Source organism: Montipora foliosa, chromosome 3, assembly GCF_036669935.1.
Source record: "Montipora foliosa isolate CH-2021 chromosome 3, ASM3666993v2, whole genome shotgun sequence".
Taxonomy (NCBI): domain Eukaryota; kingdom Metazoa; phylum Cnidaria; class Anthozoa; order Scleractinia; family Acroporidae; genus Montipora; species Montipora foliosa.
Window position 1 is genome coordinate 67,429,324 of NC_090871.1, and position 12,500 is coordinate 67,441,823.

The window sequence follows — 12,500 nt, forward strand, 5'->3', positions numbered from 1 at the left end:
AATTGATAACAACTGAAGCAATACATAACGTCAAATGACTTTTATAAGTTCTAAGGAAAGACATAAAAGTTGGACAACCATTACATGTAGAAACAAAAATGATAAGGAAAACAAAGAATAATGTAGTCCTTGTTCAGATTGCACGTTATTGACAGCCACTTTGTCTAATGGTGAGGAAAACTCCACCAGAACAGGATGATAGGCTATTAACCTCAAGGGAAGGACAAGAGAAAACGAAAAACCTAAACCTTTCGTTCTCATTGAATTTCATCAAACCATAATATTTTAATGCACAGGTTTTGGGCATGGGACTTGCACTGGCTACATCTGCCCATCTCCGCTTTCCTTTGCACACCTTCCCTCTCAGCATGAGGCATCGCCTTCCACAATGCAACGGTACTAATAACAATAATTATTAATTATTACTACAATTAATGTAGCGCAAATTACAAAAATATATGATCAAATGCGCTTCACAAAAAATGTAATTATATAATAAAAATGTACATTTATAATAAAGACTAACTAATTAGAAATATATAAGTAAATATTAACAAAACCCAGTAATTTCTTTAAAAGGATAACAACACTAAATTACGGGGCAACAAATAAAAATCTCGGCTAAAATGTTTAGTCATAAGATCACGCTTAAAACTATATTATATAGAGTCCAAGCCAGTGATGCCACTTGGCAGACTATTCCAAAGGTACGGGGCAGCAGAGGAGAAGGCCCTTCCTCAAAGCGTAAGTAACATTTTGCCTCTTGGGGCCATCAGGAGAAGTTTTCGATTAGACCTTAGTTCGTATTTAGTAGGAATTTATAAACTTATAAGCTTACAAATAGAATTACTGAGGTACTATACCAGCGACCGCTTTGAAGCACAACAAAAGAATCTTAAATTAAATGAGATACTTTCATGTATTTGGTAGCCAGTGCAACTGGAACAATAATGGTGTAATGTGGCTAAACTTCGGTTGTTTAAAGGTAAGTCTAGTAGCCGCATTCTGAAGTCTTTGCAGCTTGTCAATTATAATTTGATGTAAACCATAAAGCAAACTATTGCAATAGTCTAATCTACTAGTTATAAAAGCGTGATGTTAAGCCGGCATTTGAGAAAGTAGATAATAGAATAAAGTTTGGAAGGCTTGCCTTCTGTAACTGTATGATCCTCCTGTAACAGTATGAAATGGATTAACCTTCAGTGCATTTTGAGGAAATGCTTTCTGAGAAAACTTGCCCCGAATATATCACCTTTTTATTAAAGTTATTGTAATTATTGGTTGCTGTTTCTGATGCTGGGCTGGCTACCTTTCTTGGAATCTCTTTTATTCTTTCTTTATCTAACTGTATATGAAGCAAAAAGAATCAAGTACGAGAATACATCTCCTTCTCTTGGAGGCGTTTCAAATCATCAGAGGGTCCAAGAATTTATACCTTAATTGCACTTGCTAAGTGAAATGTCACCCTGAGACCTTTCTAATTTCTGTTGATCAGAACGTATTTGGTAATGAGTAAAGGTTTCACGCGTGGAAGCATTAAAACGTCAATCGAGCCTTTATCGAGCATACAGTTCGCCAAATTTCTCAAATTTCTAGTGTAGTGTATAGGTTTTGTTTTTTTTTTTTTTCGAATTTATCTATCAACCATATAATCAATTTTCACCTATTTGTTAAGGCTTGTTTGGCTAATTTGTGTGATGGATCCAGGTAAAAATGACGTTTCATGCATCCTTCTTCCAGTACCCAATCTAGAGTGATTTCTATTGCAAAAAAATGCATTGGAGGTATATATATTGGTAGTATACACCTTTACCACCTCCTGGTTCAACCATGTTTAATGCGACGATTCAATGACACACCGAGATCAGTTGCCTAGGCACACACAAGCTTCCGAACCAAAAGATCAAGGGCCCCTACGCACTAGGCTGCCAAAATTTGATTGGCTCAACCAAAAATTTCAACAATAATTGTCTCCGCCAAATTTTCAATTTGGTAATTGTGGCCGCACTTTAGATCATGACATGAAAATTGTAAACTATGTATAGTATTCACGCCTGACAAAAATTTGTCCTGCTCCGAAGCAGCAAAAATAATATAAAGCAACCAACGATGGAGGAAATGACTCAGTGGAATGAACACATTAGTATAGGTAATCGCATGGGGCCGAGTAAAATTAAGGATTAATATCACGCGTGTTTTCAGAAGTTGCTTCAGCAACTTCTGAAAACACAAGTGATATTAATCCTTAATTTTACGAGAACCCATTGCGATTACTTGTTAATAACATAGAGGGCAAAATTTTCTTAACACTGTTGAGGCACCTCGAAAAACAGTCAGCTAAGCGGAGTTAAGGACGTTCGCGCCAATTGTTTCTGCGCATCCTTACTGCGCACGCAAATGCGCACGCCACGTCATACACGAGCGCGCGCGCTAAGTAATAAAATGAGAAATGATAGGGCAAAAGGCCATTGCTATAGCTTTGCCTGGATTTAACGCTCTTGGTCGTTCGGTGACCCCTATTTTTCTTTCCAGAAACGGATTTTATTTACAATTATCTCCACGTTGTCCCAGAATGAACAAAAAATCTATGTGGGAAGTTAAAAAAATTTCAAGATTTCTGCTCATGGGACATCAAATCCTGCCATCTTGCGGCTGCAAGGCGCGTGAAACTGTGGTCGCTAAATGCGAACTTGATCTTTAAGGAACCTCACCAGTTGACTAAATTCACTTAATAAGTCCACTTAAACAATATTTGGCAGAGAAGATTTCACTTCAACGATTTAATTGCAATATATTTGGGTTTACAGACACTGGCCTTATTCGCTAACGAAGCCCGATTTTGTCACATTTTGAGTGTTTTCCGGGCATTTCCTCTCCAAAACGAAGTCGGTGACCCCCCATTTTTTTTACATTTCTGACATAACTAACTCATTATCTTACAGTGGTAAACGTTTCAGAAAAAAATCAATGTTGAAAAATTTTCGCGCGAACGTCCTTAAAACACTTGCTCGCTCGGAAGCAAAACAACTGACAAACAGACAAGCAAGTCAACTTGTTCTTTGCATCGAAAACGAGTATAGATGATTGTTATTTAGATCCCCTCGAGAGGAAAATACGAGTTTCATTCCTGAACAACAGTAACAACGATTAAACCAAATGTTAAGCTTCAATTTATTTTATTCACCTGTGCTGTAGAGGTTTTTACCACTTGCAAATACGCATCCGTAAATATAGCAAACGGTTTGTCCAAAGAAATCCACCAAATTTGAGCTACTCGTTCCTCCCGTCAATGGCAAATTGTTCTGTGACCTTTTTTGTTGAGCTGCAAGTTGTCGTGGTAAACTGAAAGCCCTTGACGAAAGGAATCATTTTGTTTTGCAACCACACAATCCCGCTACGCTGGGCGCCATGTAAGTCGATCCAACTTTTAAGCTTTTCATGAAAAAAATCTTTTGCCCGTCCGCTTGTTACTCGAAAATTCAAATTCCAGATCTTCTTTTAAAGCTAGTTCTTAATCTTTATGCCTTTTCGGCGAATGCAGCGCGAAATAAAAGACAAACTTCGAAGAAGACGAAGTTGTTTTGCTCAAACAGAAAGAAACCAACTGAATGTGGAAGAGGTACGTTCAGCCAATCATGAGCGAGAATTTTTGGCGCTCGACCAATCGTGAGCGAGTAATTTTGCCCTCTTCTCAAGCAAAATTAAGAAAAAATGTCCTCTTCATTGACCAATCAGTATTCAGTAATTTTGCCCTCTATGTTATTATCATCGAAAGTTTCTTCTGACAACAAGCTGGTAGAAAAGTTCTGTTTTGTGCAGAATATTTAGTAATCCAGGGAATCTTGGTCGTCTATAAAAATAATATTTTACGGAAGCAAATTTTAGACGGTCTTGTCCATTTGCTACACGGTTCAGTGAAACTGTCAATACAAATTGTGAATATGTTAGAGCTGAGTAACCACTGGTGGTCACGCAGTGCAAGCAAAAAGAAGATTTCACCCTTTTGACTTTTGTAGTTTGTAGATAGATGGAAACCTTGACCGGTCACAAATGCGTGTTAAGTGACTATTTGTAAAACCAACATCACCTGTATCCCACAGATCTTATTAAGAAAACAGCAAGACACCATTGGATAATGATCTTGGGATATTTCTCCTACATTCTGAGATCTTGGTTAAGTAAACGGCTGACAAACACGGGCTGAACGGTAGTCTGCAAATTTATCGCTGCGGTCCTTAGGCTGTTTATTGACAACATTAGCTGAATCTATGTTCGTGATTAAGACTGCGGTAACTGCTGGTTAGAGAATCTCGAGTTAGCATGAATGAATGCGCGCGCGGGTAGAGTCTATAAGGCACTGGAAAATTTTCTGTTTGGAGAACACTGTCTTTAGACATTTACACTCCACGGATAAATGCGTCAGAGAATCCGTCGTAAAGACCGATCTGTCCACCGTGGGGGCGGGATTTGCTTATTTATATCTGATGATATTTCCGCTAAGCGCCGGCCTGAAATTGGAGATCCGAACGTTGAGTGTCTGTGGTTCTCTTTGCTCTGCGCCCAACACGTCTTCCTAGACCACTATCTTGCATTATGGTTTGTATTGATGAAATGATATATGAAATGGATCATATATGAACTGCGGATATGAAGTGAAGCTATGATCCTCTAGCTCAGTTGGTTAGAGCTTCGCACCGGAATCGCGAGGTCACGGGTTCAAACCCCGTTGAAATCCTGAATTTTTTCAGGCTTCTCTACGCAATTGAAATAATTGCGTTCATAACTGCGAGGATCATAGCTTCACTTGATTTCATATCCGCAGTTCATATATGATCCATTTCATATATCATTTCATCATTGATTCATTCCTCACGGGAACGTTACAACCCACAAATGACCAACTCACAACGTCGGTGGCTTCATAGCTCGGTTGGTTAGAGCGTCGCACCGGAATTGCGAGGTCACGAGTTCAAACCCCGTTGAAGTCTTAAGCCTTTTCAGGCTTCTCTAGCTTCTCTTCGCAATTGCAATAATTGCGTTCATAACTGCGAGGATCATAGCTTCACTTGATTATGGTTTGTATTGTCTACCACCCACCTGGACTAAGCGCTAAGGACCACCAAGATCTAAATGACTACCTGGTTAGTACTATTGATATACTACGTAACCAATACCCTGATTGTGGAATTGTGCTCCTTGAGGACTTTAATGACTTTAACATATCAAATTTGTTAGCTTTTCATAGTCTGAAACAGGTTGTTGATCAACCTACTACGGGGACATCTATACTAGATCTTATAATTACTAACCTGTTTCACCTCTATGATAAACCTCAAGTTTTGGCCCCTCTAGGAACTAGTGATCATAATTCCGTTAGATGGTTACCCAGGGTAAATCTTAGAAGCAAAAATCATAGCCAGGGCCCTGCTAAACGTCCTGTCCGTCTTTATCCTCGTCATACTGTCGACGCTTTTGGGAGGTGGGTCTCTACCCACAACTGGTCTCGTGGTTTGGATTTGATTAATCCATCTGTGGACAAGCTTGTTAGCTCATTCACGTCAAATTTAACAAGAGCAGTAGATCGCTTCTTCCCTTTGAAGTCTATAAAATTGCACCATTCAGATAAGCCATGGATACCTCCATCAATTAAAATGTTTGTCAAAGAACGTCAAAATGCTTTCCATTCGCAGAACACCCCCCTATGGAAATCCCTACGTAACAAAGTTCAGCAGATGATCGCTGAACGCAAACGATTTTTTTTATCAAACGAAAGTACAAGATTTAAAGAGAGATAACTGCCGTAAGTGGTAGGGGATAGTTAATAAGATGTCTGGTAGATCTGAGAAGTCCACTCATCTCTTATTAGAGCGTGATGGTAAGACCTTATCTGATCCTGAATTAGCTAGTGCGCTTAATAACTTCTTTACATCTGTAAATTTGGACATCCCCCCGCTGCCAGCTTTCCTCCCTACGGGCGATACGTTACCTATGGTACAACCTTACGAAGTTTGTAAAAGACTTACTGCAATTCAGCCTCATAAGGCCCATTGGCCCGATAATATTCCTAGCAGAATCTTTAAAGAATTTGCTTTTGAACTGGCAACTCCAGCTGCTACTATTTTTAGCGTATCTTTTTTGGTTATGTGGGGTTATGCCAATCACTTGGAAGGAATCTAATATCATCCCAATCCCTAAAATCAGAAAGCCCACACGTGAGAGTGATATAAGACCAATCTCACTTACACCTTGCCTTTCCAAGGTTTTAGAAGACTCTGTGGTTTCATGGTTAAGTTGATTGAGGATGTCAGGGATAAGATTGACCCTATGCAGTTTGGCTGCCTAAAAGGAACATCCACATCTTACTGTCTGTTAGATATGGTCCATAATTGGCTTTTACAACTAGAAAGTCCTAATGAAGAACTCCGAGTCTGCTTTTTGGACTTTTCAAAAGCTTTTGACCGTATAAGGTTATAACATCCTTTTCCAAACACTTATTAACATTAACGTTAGACTTTTTCTGATCCCTTGGATCATCATTTTTCTTCTATCTGATAGAAAACAACGCGTTAAGTTAAATCAGACATTTTCGGACTGGCTCCCTGTTAAAGCAAGTTAGGCCCGATTTTGTTCCTCATAATTGTCAATGATTTGGGGAGGGCTATGTCTCTTTGGCGGAGAACCCTAGTAAGGGTAGCTTATCATCCTCCCAGTGGATGCATCTTAACGCTAAGAAATGCAAGGAGTTGCGTTCGTGTTTCTTCACGGAAAAACCCCAGTTAGCCCCCTTAACAACTGATGATCAACCGTTAGAAGTGGTAACCTCACATAAGGTCCTGAGGCTTATTATTCAGAATGACTTAAAGTGGAATGAACACATCGCATCAGTATTTACTAAGGCATCGAAACGCTTGCATATTCTATGTGTTTTACGTCGGGGCGGTGTCCCAGCAGCTGACCTAGTCTCAATTCATGTGTCCTTGATACCCTCTATTTTGGAATGTAGCTGCGTAGTCTGGCATTATGCTTTTCCTTCCTATTTGTCTGAACAGCTCGAAAGAGTCCAGAAACGAACTTTCGGTATTATCTTTCCCAAAGAAACCTACAGCAGGGCACGTGAACTTGCTGACTACCCAAGGTTGGACGTTCGTTGCAATGATCTTTGTATTAGACCTTTAAAGAAAATTGACGGGAAGGGCCCTCTCTCAAAGCACCTGACAATGACGAGGGTGAGCGCGCAAGGACGTACGATGAGAAATCCTACCCACAGAACCCTATGTAAGTGTAGAACGGAGCGGCTTAAAAAAAGCTTTTTTTCTAGTGCAATAATTTCTTTTAACAATAATATTTAGAATCTACATTTTTATGTAATCTTTATATTCAATATGTTTTTTAATGTTTATTTAATTGTAAATACACATTGTAATTCATTTTTAAATGCGTAAATGTGTTTCAATAAACTGTTGTTATTATTATTATTATTATTATTATTATTATTATTATTATTATCATTATTATTATTATTATTGTTATTAGAGAAAGGCAGTCCGTATCGATTGTCGTCAACAACCCTTTTTCTCAGCGGTTCTCAACAAGACTACGATGGTTTTGTGCTCAGCTGATCAATATGAATTCCAAGGGAAAAAACTGGATTCCAAAGGAAGCACAGTCCTTTCCTGCATGCTGAGGGTACGTTAGGGTACATGTGTATGTAGGATGGTTTACCTATCGATGCAAGAGAATCCTCGACGTATTCTCTTGGTCAATTTTGGATGTTTGCCCTGGTAAAAATAATGACCTTAAAATGACATGCTCCACCCGACAACAGGCGTAAGCTAAGTATCATCACTATCATCTGGTCGATGGGCTATCCATATTGGGCATCGCCGCCAGTCAGTTGTTCTGGTAGGTAGTTAATTGATCGATAAAGAAACTTGCAGGATTACCCACGTAGGCGGCAACGTGTTTGGCTCTGAAAAAAGGAAATCGCCGTCTCTTTCTTCCTTACTGCGCAAGCAGTAGCTTGCAAACTGCAACCTTCTCTCCAGGATAGTTACTGACAGGGTTCATATAAATTTGTACAGATCTTTGTTACGTTTCGTAAATTGTTTTTGCTGAAGACTATGAAAGCTGCAAAGCTTCATGATCATGACTTGTCACTGCTTGCTCCGCTACTTGTAAACTCCATTTCATTTTTTTTATCCTTTCTAACCGTTTAACCGTCAATGTGTATCCATTGGAACATTTATTAGACCTTACTGAGGGCTTTGGTTCAAAATACGTGGCATAAAACTCGAAACTAGATGAAAATATCACAAAGCGTACAGCCACCACAAGATGATTGTCAAGAACTCAAAAGGTGAAGTGGACGGATCAAATGAACGAGGACGTGCTCGAATGCAAAAGAAAGGCACAGGAATTAATAAACTCCGACAGAGCCCTAGTTAATCAGTGGAACTGGAAGGAAAAAGGGATCCATAAAGGCTATGATAGATCTGTGGGACGCTGAAGGGTATAGACACCTTGGACTGAAAGTTCAAAATTTGGGGGACCAGGCATCAAAACGTGAAAAAATTTAAGAAGGGTCAGTGGACATTAGCTTGAGTAACTCGAGGGCGATGTTAGGGTTTGATTAATCTATGTATGGTGGCGGAACTCAGTCTGCTTCTAATATTGATCATTCAGACAGTACAGATTTATCTAATTTGGATGTTGAAACGGCAGAGAGTGATGAATCACGATATGCTAATTCGCAAGAAACAGCAAGAAGTGATTTGCATATGACCAGTGCCAGTGTTAGTACTACAGAAATCCCAGGAGACGCACAGCTGCTAGAGCAGACAGAGCAGAACGATCAAGACAATGAGAGTGTGCTGGGGTGTCTGCCAGAGCACTACGTTGTTGATAAGCCATCTAAGGGGTGATGGCAGTCCCATTGTTAATCCGACCTTCATCATAACAGATGCTTATAATAAGATTGTAACCTGGAAAAAGAGTATATTTCTGGTGCCGTATGGAAAAATTGGAAGGGGAATTTATTGATAAAATTGCATTGCATATTAATTACTGGAATGGCAGCTCCGACAATCAGCACATATCATTGAAAGCAGCTTTCTTTTGGCTGTAGCCCTACAAAAGCCAAGCCCGAAATCCAAAACAAAAGACCATCAGCAAGTCTTATCTTAGCGCCTTCCGCTCTGTAAAGAAGGGGAAATTAGCACGTTGTTACGTGAAGGTAGAATTCTTCAGGGACGTATTGGAAAGTTTAAAGCTAGCTAAGCTTGCGCTCGAAGAACAAATCGACTCAGCGCTACGTTTCCTTAACGAAACGTCAACTGGGGGCGTGCTGGAGCTAACGGATGACGTCATGGAGCAGTCGTGGCTCAGTTGGCTATTGCGCGGCTTTCGGAGCGAGAGGTCCCCGGTTCGATCCTCGGTGACTTAAACGTTTGTTTCGACTTTTCTCTGATCCCTGTAGCTATAGCTTTAAATCCCCTTAAAACGGAGCACTGTCAGAGGTAGGGGGGGTAAGGGGCATACCAGCCTCGCAGCTGAAGGAACTACCGACGTTAAATAAAGTTACTTTACCTTTATGGTCAAGTTAAAGTAGAAACACCCAAATCTACAACCAACAACGTTGGGGCTCACTTCTCTTCGGGCTGATTGACGATGATATCCCTGAATCGGTGTACTCAGGGATAAATGGTGAAATGGTAAGGCAGGTTGCATTAAAAACAAAGGGATCAAGGGGGCCATACGGGGTTGACGCTGATCACTTTTGAAGAATCCTGGCTTGCAAGTCCTTTAAACAGTCGTCTACAAAACTATGCTAGGCTATAGCCACAATGACAATCGATCCTGCAATCATAGAGCCACTGGTGGCAAGCCGGTTGATTCCCCTGGATAATAGCGAGGGTGCGGTGCTGCCTATTGCGGTCGGTGAGGTAATACGAAGGATTATTGGAAAGTGTGTAATGAACGTTGCTAAGGGAGATGTGGTTGAGGCGAGCGTCTCCCTCCGATCCATCTATGTTTCGTTACAAAAGTCTGGAAGTGAGGCTGTATTTGAAGCAGATGATATGGACACGGTACTACTAGAGGAATATGTGAGTGAGAGGGTGACCAACTGGGTCAGCGAGGTTACCAAGCTGGCAGACGCAAGCATGTTATGCTGCTTACACATTTGGCCTGAAATATCGTTGGACCTATTTTTTGAGAACTCTGCCAGATATTCAAAATTTGGTAGAGCAGCTAGAGAACGCCATGTCGAAAGTGCTTATCCCTGCAATTGTGGAACACACCTGCAAGGTTGGTTGTACGGCTGTGACGATGTGTATTTTTTTGATTTACCGTTCTGCCAGTCCGTTTAGGGGGGCTAGGCATGACAAACCCGTTTTTTGAAGCAAATTTCGAGCAATCCTCTGTTAAAGTTACCACCCCGCTGGTCTAACAAATCATAGCTGAATCCCATCAGACGCCAGACGATTCTCTGTCAAGCCACTACAACAGGTAATGAGAATTGAAAGAGAGCAAAGCCGCCCCACAACTGGGCAGAGCATATCAGAGAGGTAGCTCCCCAGAAAGTCCAGCGAGCACTTGACGTTGCGGCGGAAAAAGGGTCATCAGTTTGGCTGACGGTACTCCCCCTTCGGGAAATGGGGTTTCAACCTAAAAATGAGGAAATTCCGTGACGCAATCAAACTACGCTATGATTGGCCAGTTGATGATATCCCCTCTACCTGTGTATGCGGCGACATTTTTACAGTAGATCACGCAATGATATGCAAGCGAGGTGGGTTCGTTACCCAGCGTCACAATGAGCTGAGCCGGGGATTTAGAAGCCGAAGTCCTGAGTATGGTATCATGAGCGATGTTGAGATCGAGCCAGTCCTTCAAGATATCGCTGGAGAACAGCTAAGAAGGGGTTCTAATCGAGCTCCAGACCGCTCCAGATGCGAGATTAGACATCCAGGCACGCGGGAGAACCATCAATCACGATTCTTTGACGTGAGGGTCTGTCACCCTAAGCCTTATTCGAAAAGTGACCTGGAACTGCAACAGACATACCGCAATCACTAGAACGAGAAGAAGCTTCCGTACTCGAGGAGGGTTTTAAATATTGAACAAGGAACTTTCACACCCCTTATTTTCATGTCAACAGGCGGTATGGGAGAGGAGTGCTTGTAATACCATGGCAGACTGACTCAACTGATCTCCATCAAGAAAGGAGAACTTTAGATTATGCTAAAAAATATCCTGGATAAGAGTAAGGACATACTTTGCTTTATTGAGATCCGCACTAATAAGCCTTAGAGGATCAAAAGCTAGAAGAAAAGCCTTTTGTGACTTTAAGAACATTGATATTGACATTGGAATCCAAGAAGGAGCCATAATGTAACATTTAAGAACACTTCATTGCCGTCACCTTGTAAATACAAACATTTCACATAATTTTTTTGAAAGTATATTTTCCCATTCTCTATTTGATGCTATAAAAATGACGTTTTTAGTATATTTTTATACGGACTGTAATTGTGAAAATCATTTCTAGCATTTTACTAGATCATATATTGTAAATTTCAGTTGTTCTTTCAAAGGCAATATTCTTGTCTTGTTATGTCCAGGAGGTAGATTGATAAATGTAAATAGGAAATTAATTTAGCGAATAATGCTATTCTGTAAATTTAATTGGTGTATAGGCGGCTTGCAACCAACCTCTAGAGACAGTTAAAAATGGCCAAATGAGCAAATGCTAGACGACGAACAAAACACCTACTGTTTGTGTCATCCAAAATGGCGGCCATGACGTAACGTGAAAACCACTTTTTGAAGGAAAAACTCACAAGGAAATATGGTCAGTGAATAATAATTAGAGAAAAAAATGAATGCCAAGGTTGAGCAGGTGTAAAAATTGATCTGAGGGAAAAACACAAGTGCATGTGTCGCATTGCGGCTCCTTTAAAATATGCGCTTGTTCTGATGATGCCCATTTAGCAAACGCGACGATAGTAAGCACACTCAACATGACGATCACGTGCCCTGCGAAATAATTAAAATAAAATCGAGAGAAATCAATGAAATAGTATTCAAGTTTGTTTTGTTTTCTATAGAAAAATTCCAGATATGTTCAGGACTTCTCAATACTTTTAAGGACGTTCGCGCCCAAAACGTTCCCACGTACAGATTTTTTTAAACTTGCCGCGCAGAAAAGTAATGATCTACTTTTGCCAAAAAGGCAAAAAAAATGGGGGTTACCGAGCTCGTTTTCGAGATCATGAGGTGCACTTTTAGAAGCTTGCGTTATTTTAAGACGATCTTAGCTTACAACTGCCAGCAATAAAAAAAAGCTACATTAGTGAACTTTAGATCAGGTAAACGCCCATTTAGCAAACGCGACGAAGGTAAGCACACTCTACAGGACGATCATGACGATCATGTGCCCTACGAAATAATTAAAATAAAATCAAGAGAAATCAATGAAATAATATTCAAGTTTGCGATTC

At 40.3% G+C, this 12,500-nt stretch overlaps 1 protein-coding gene across 4 annotated transcripts in view; it reads right to left on the reverse strand.

Annotated features, from left to right (window-relative positions):
• Positions 1-12,500, reverse strand: part of LOC137998075 (ephrin type-A receptor 7-like) — a 43,634-nt gene that overhangs the window by 27,716 nt on the left and 3,418 nt on the right. The gene's annotated exons all lie outside the window — the stretch shown is intronic.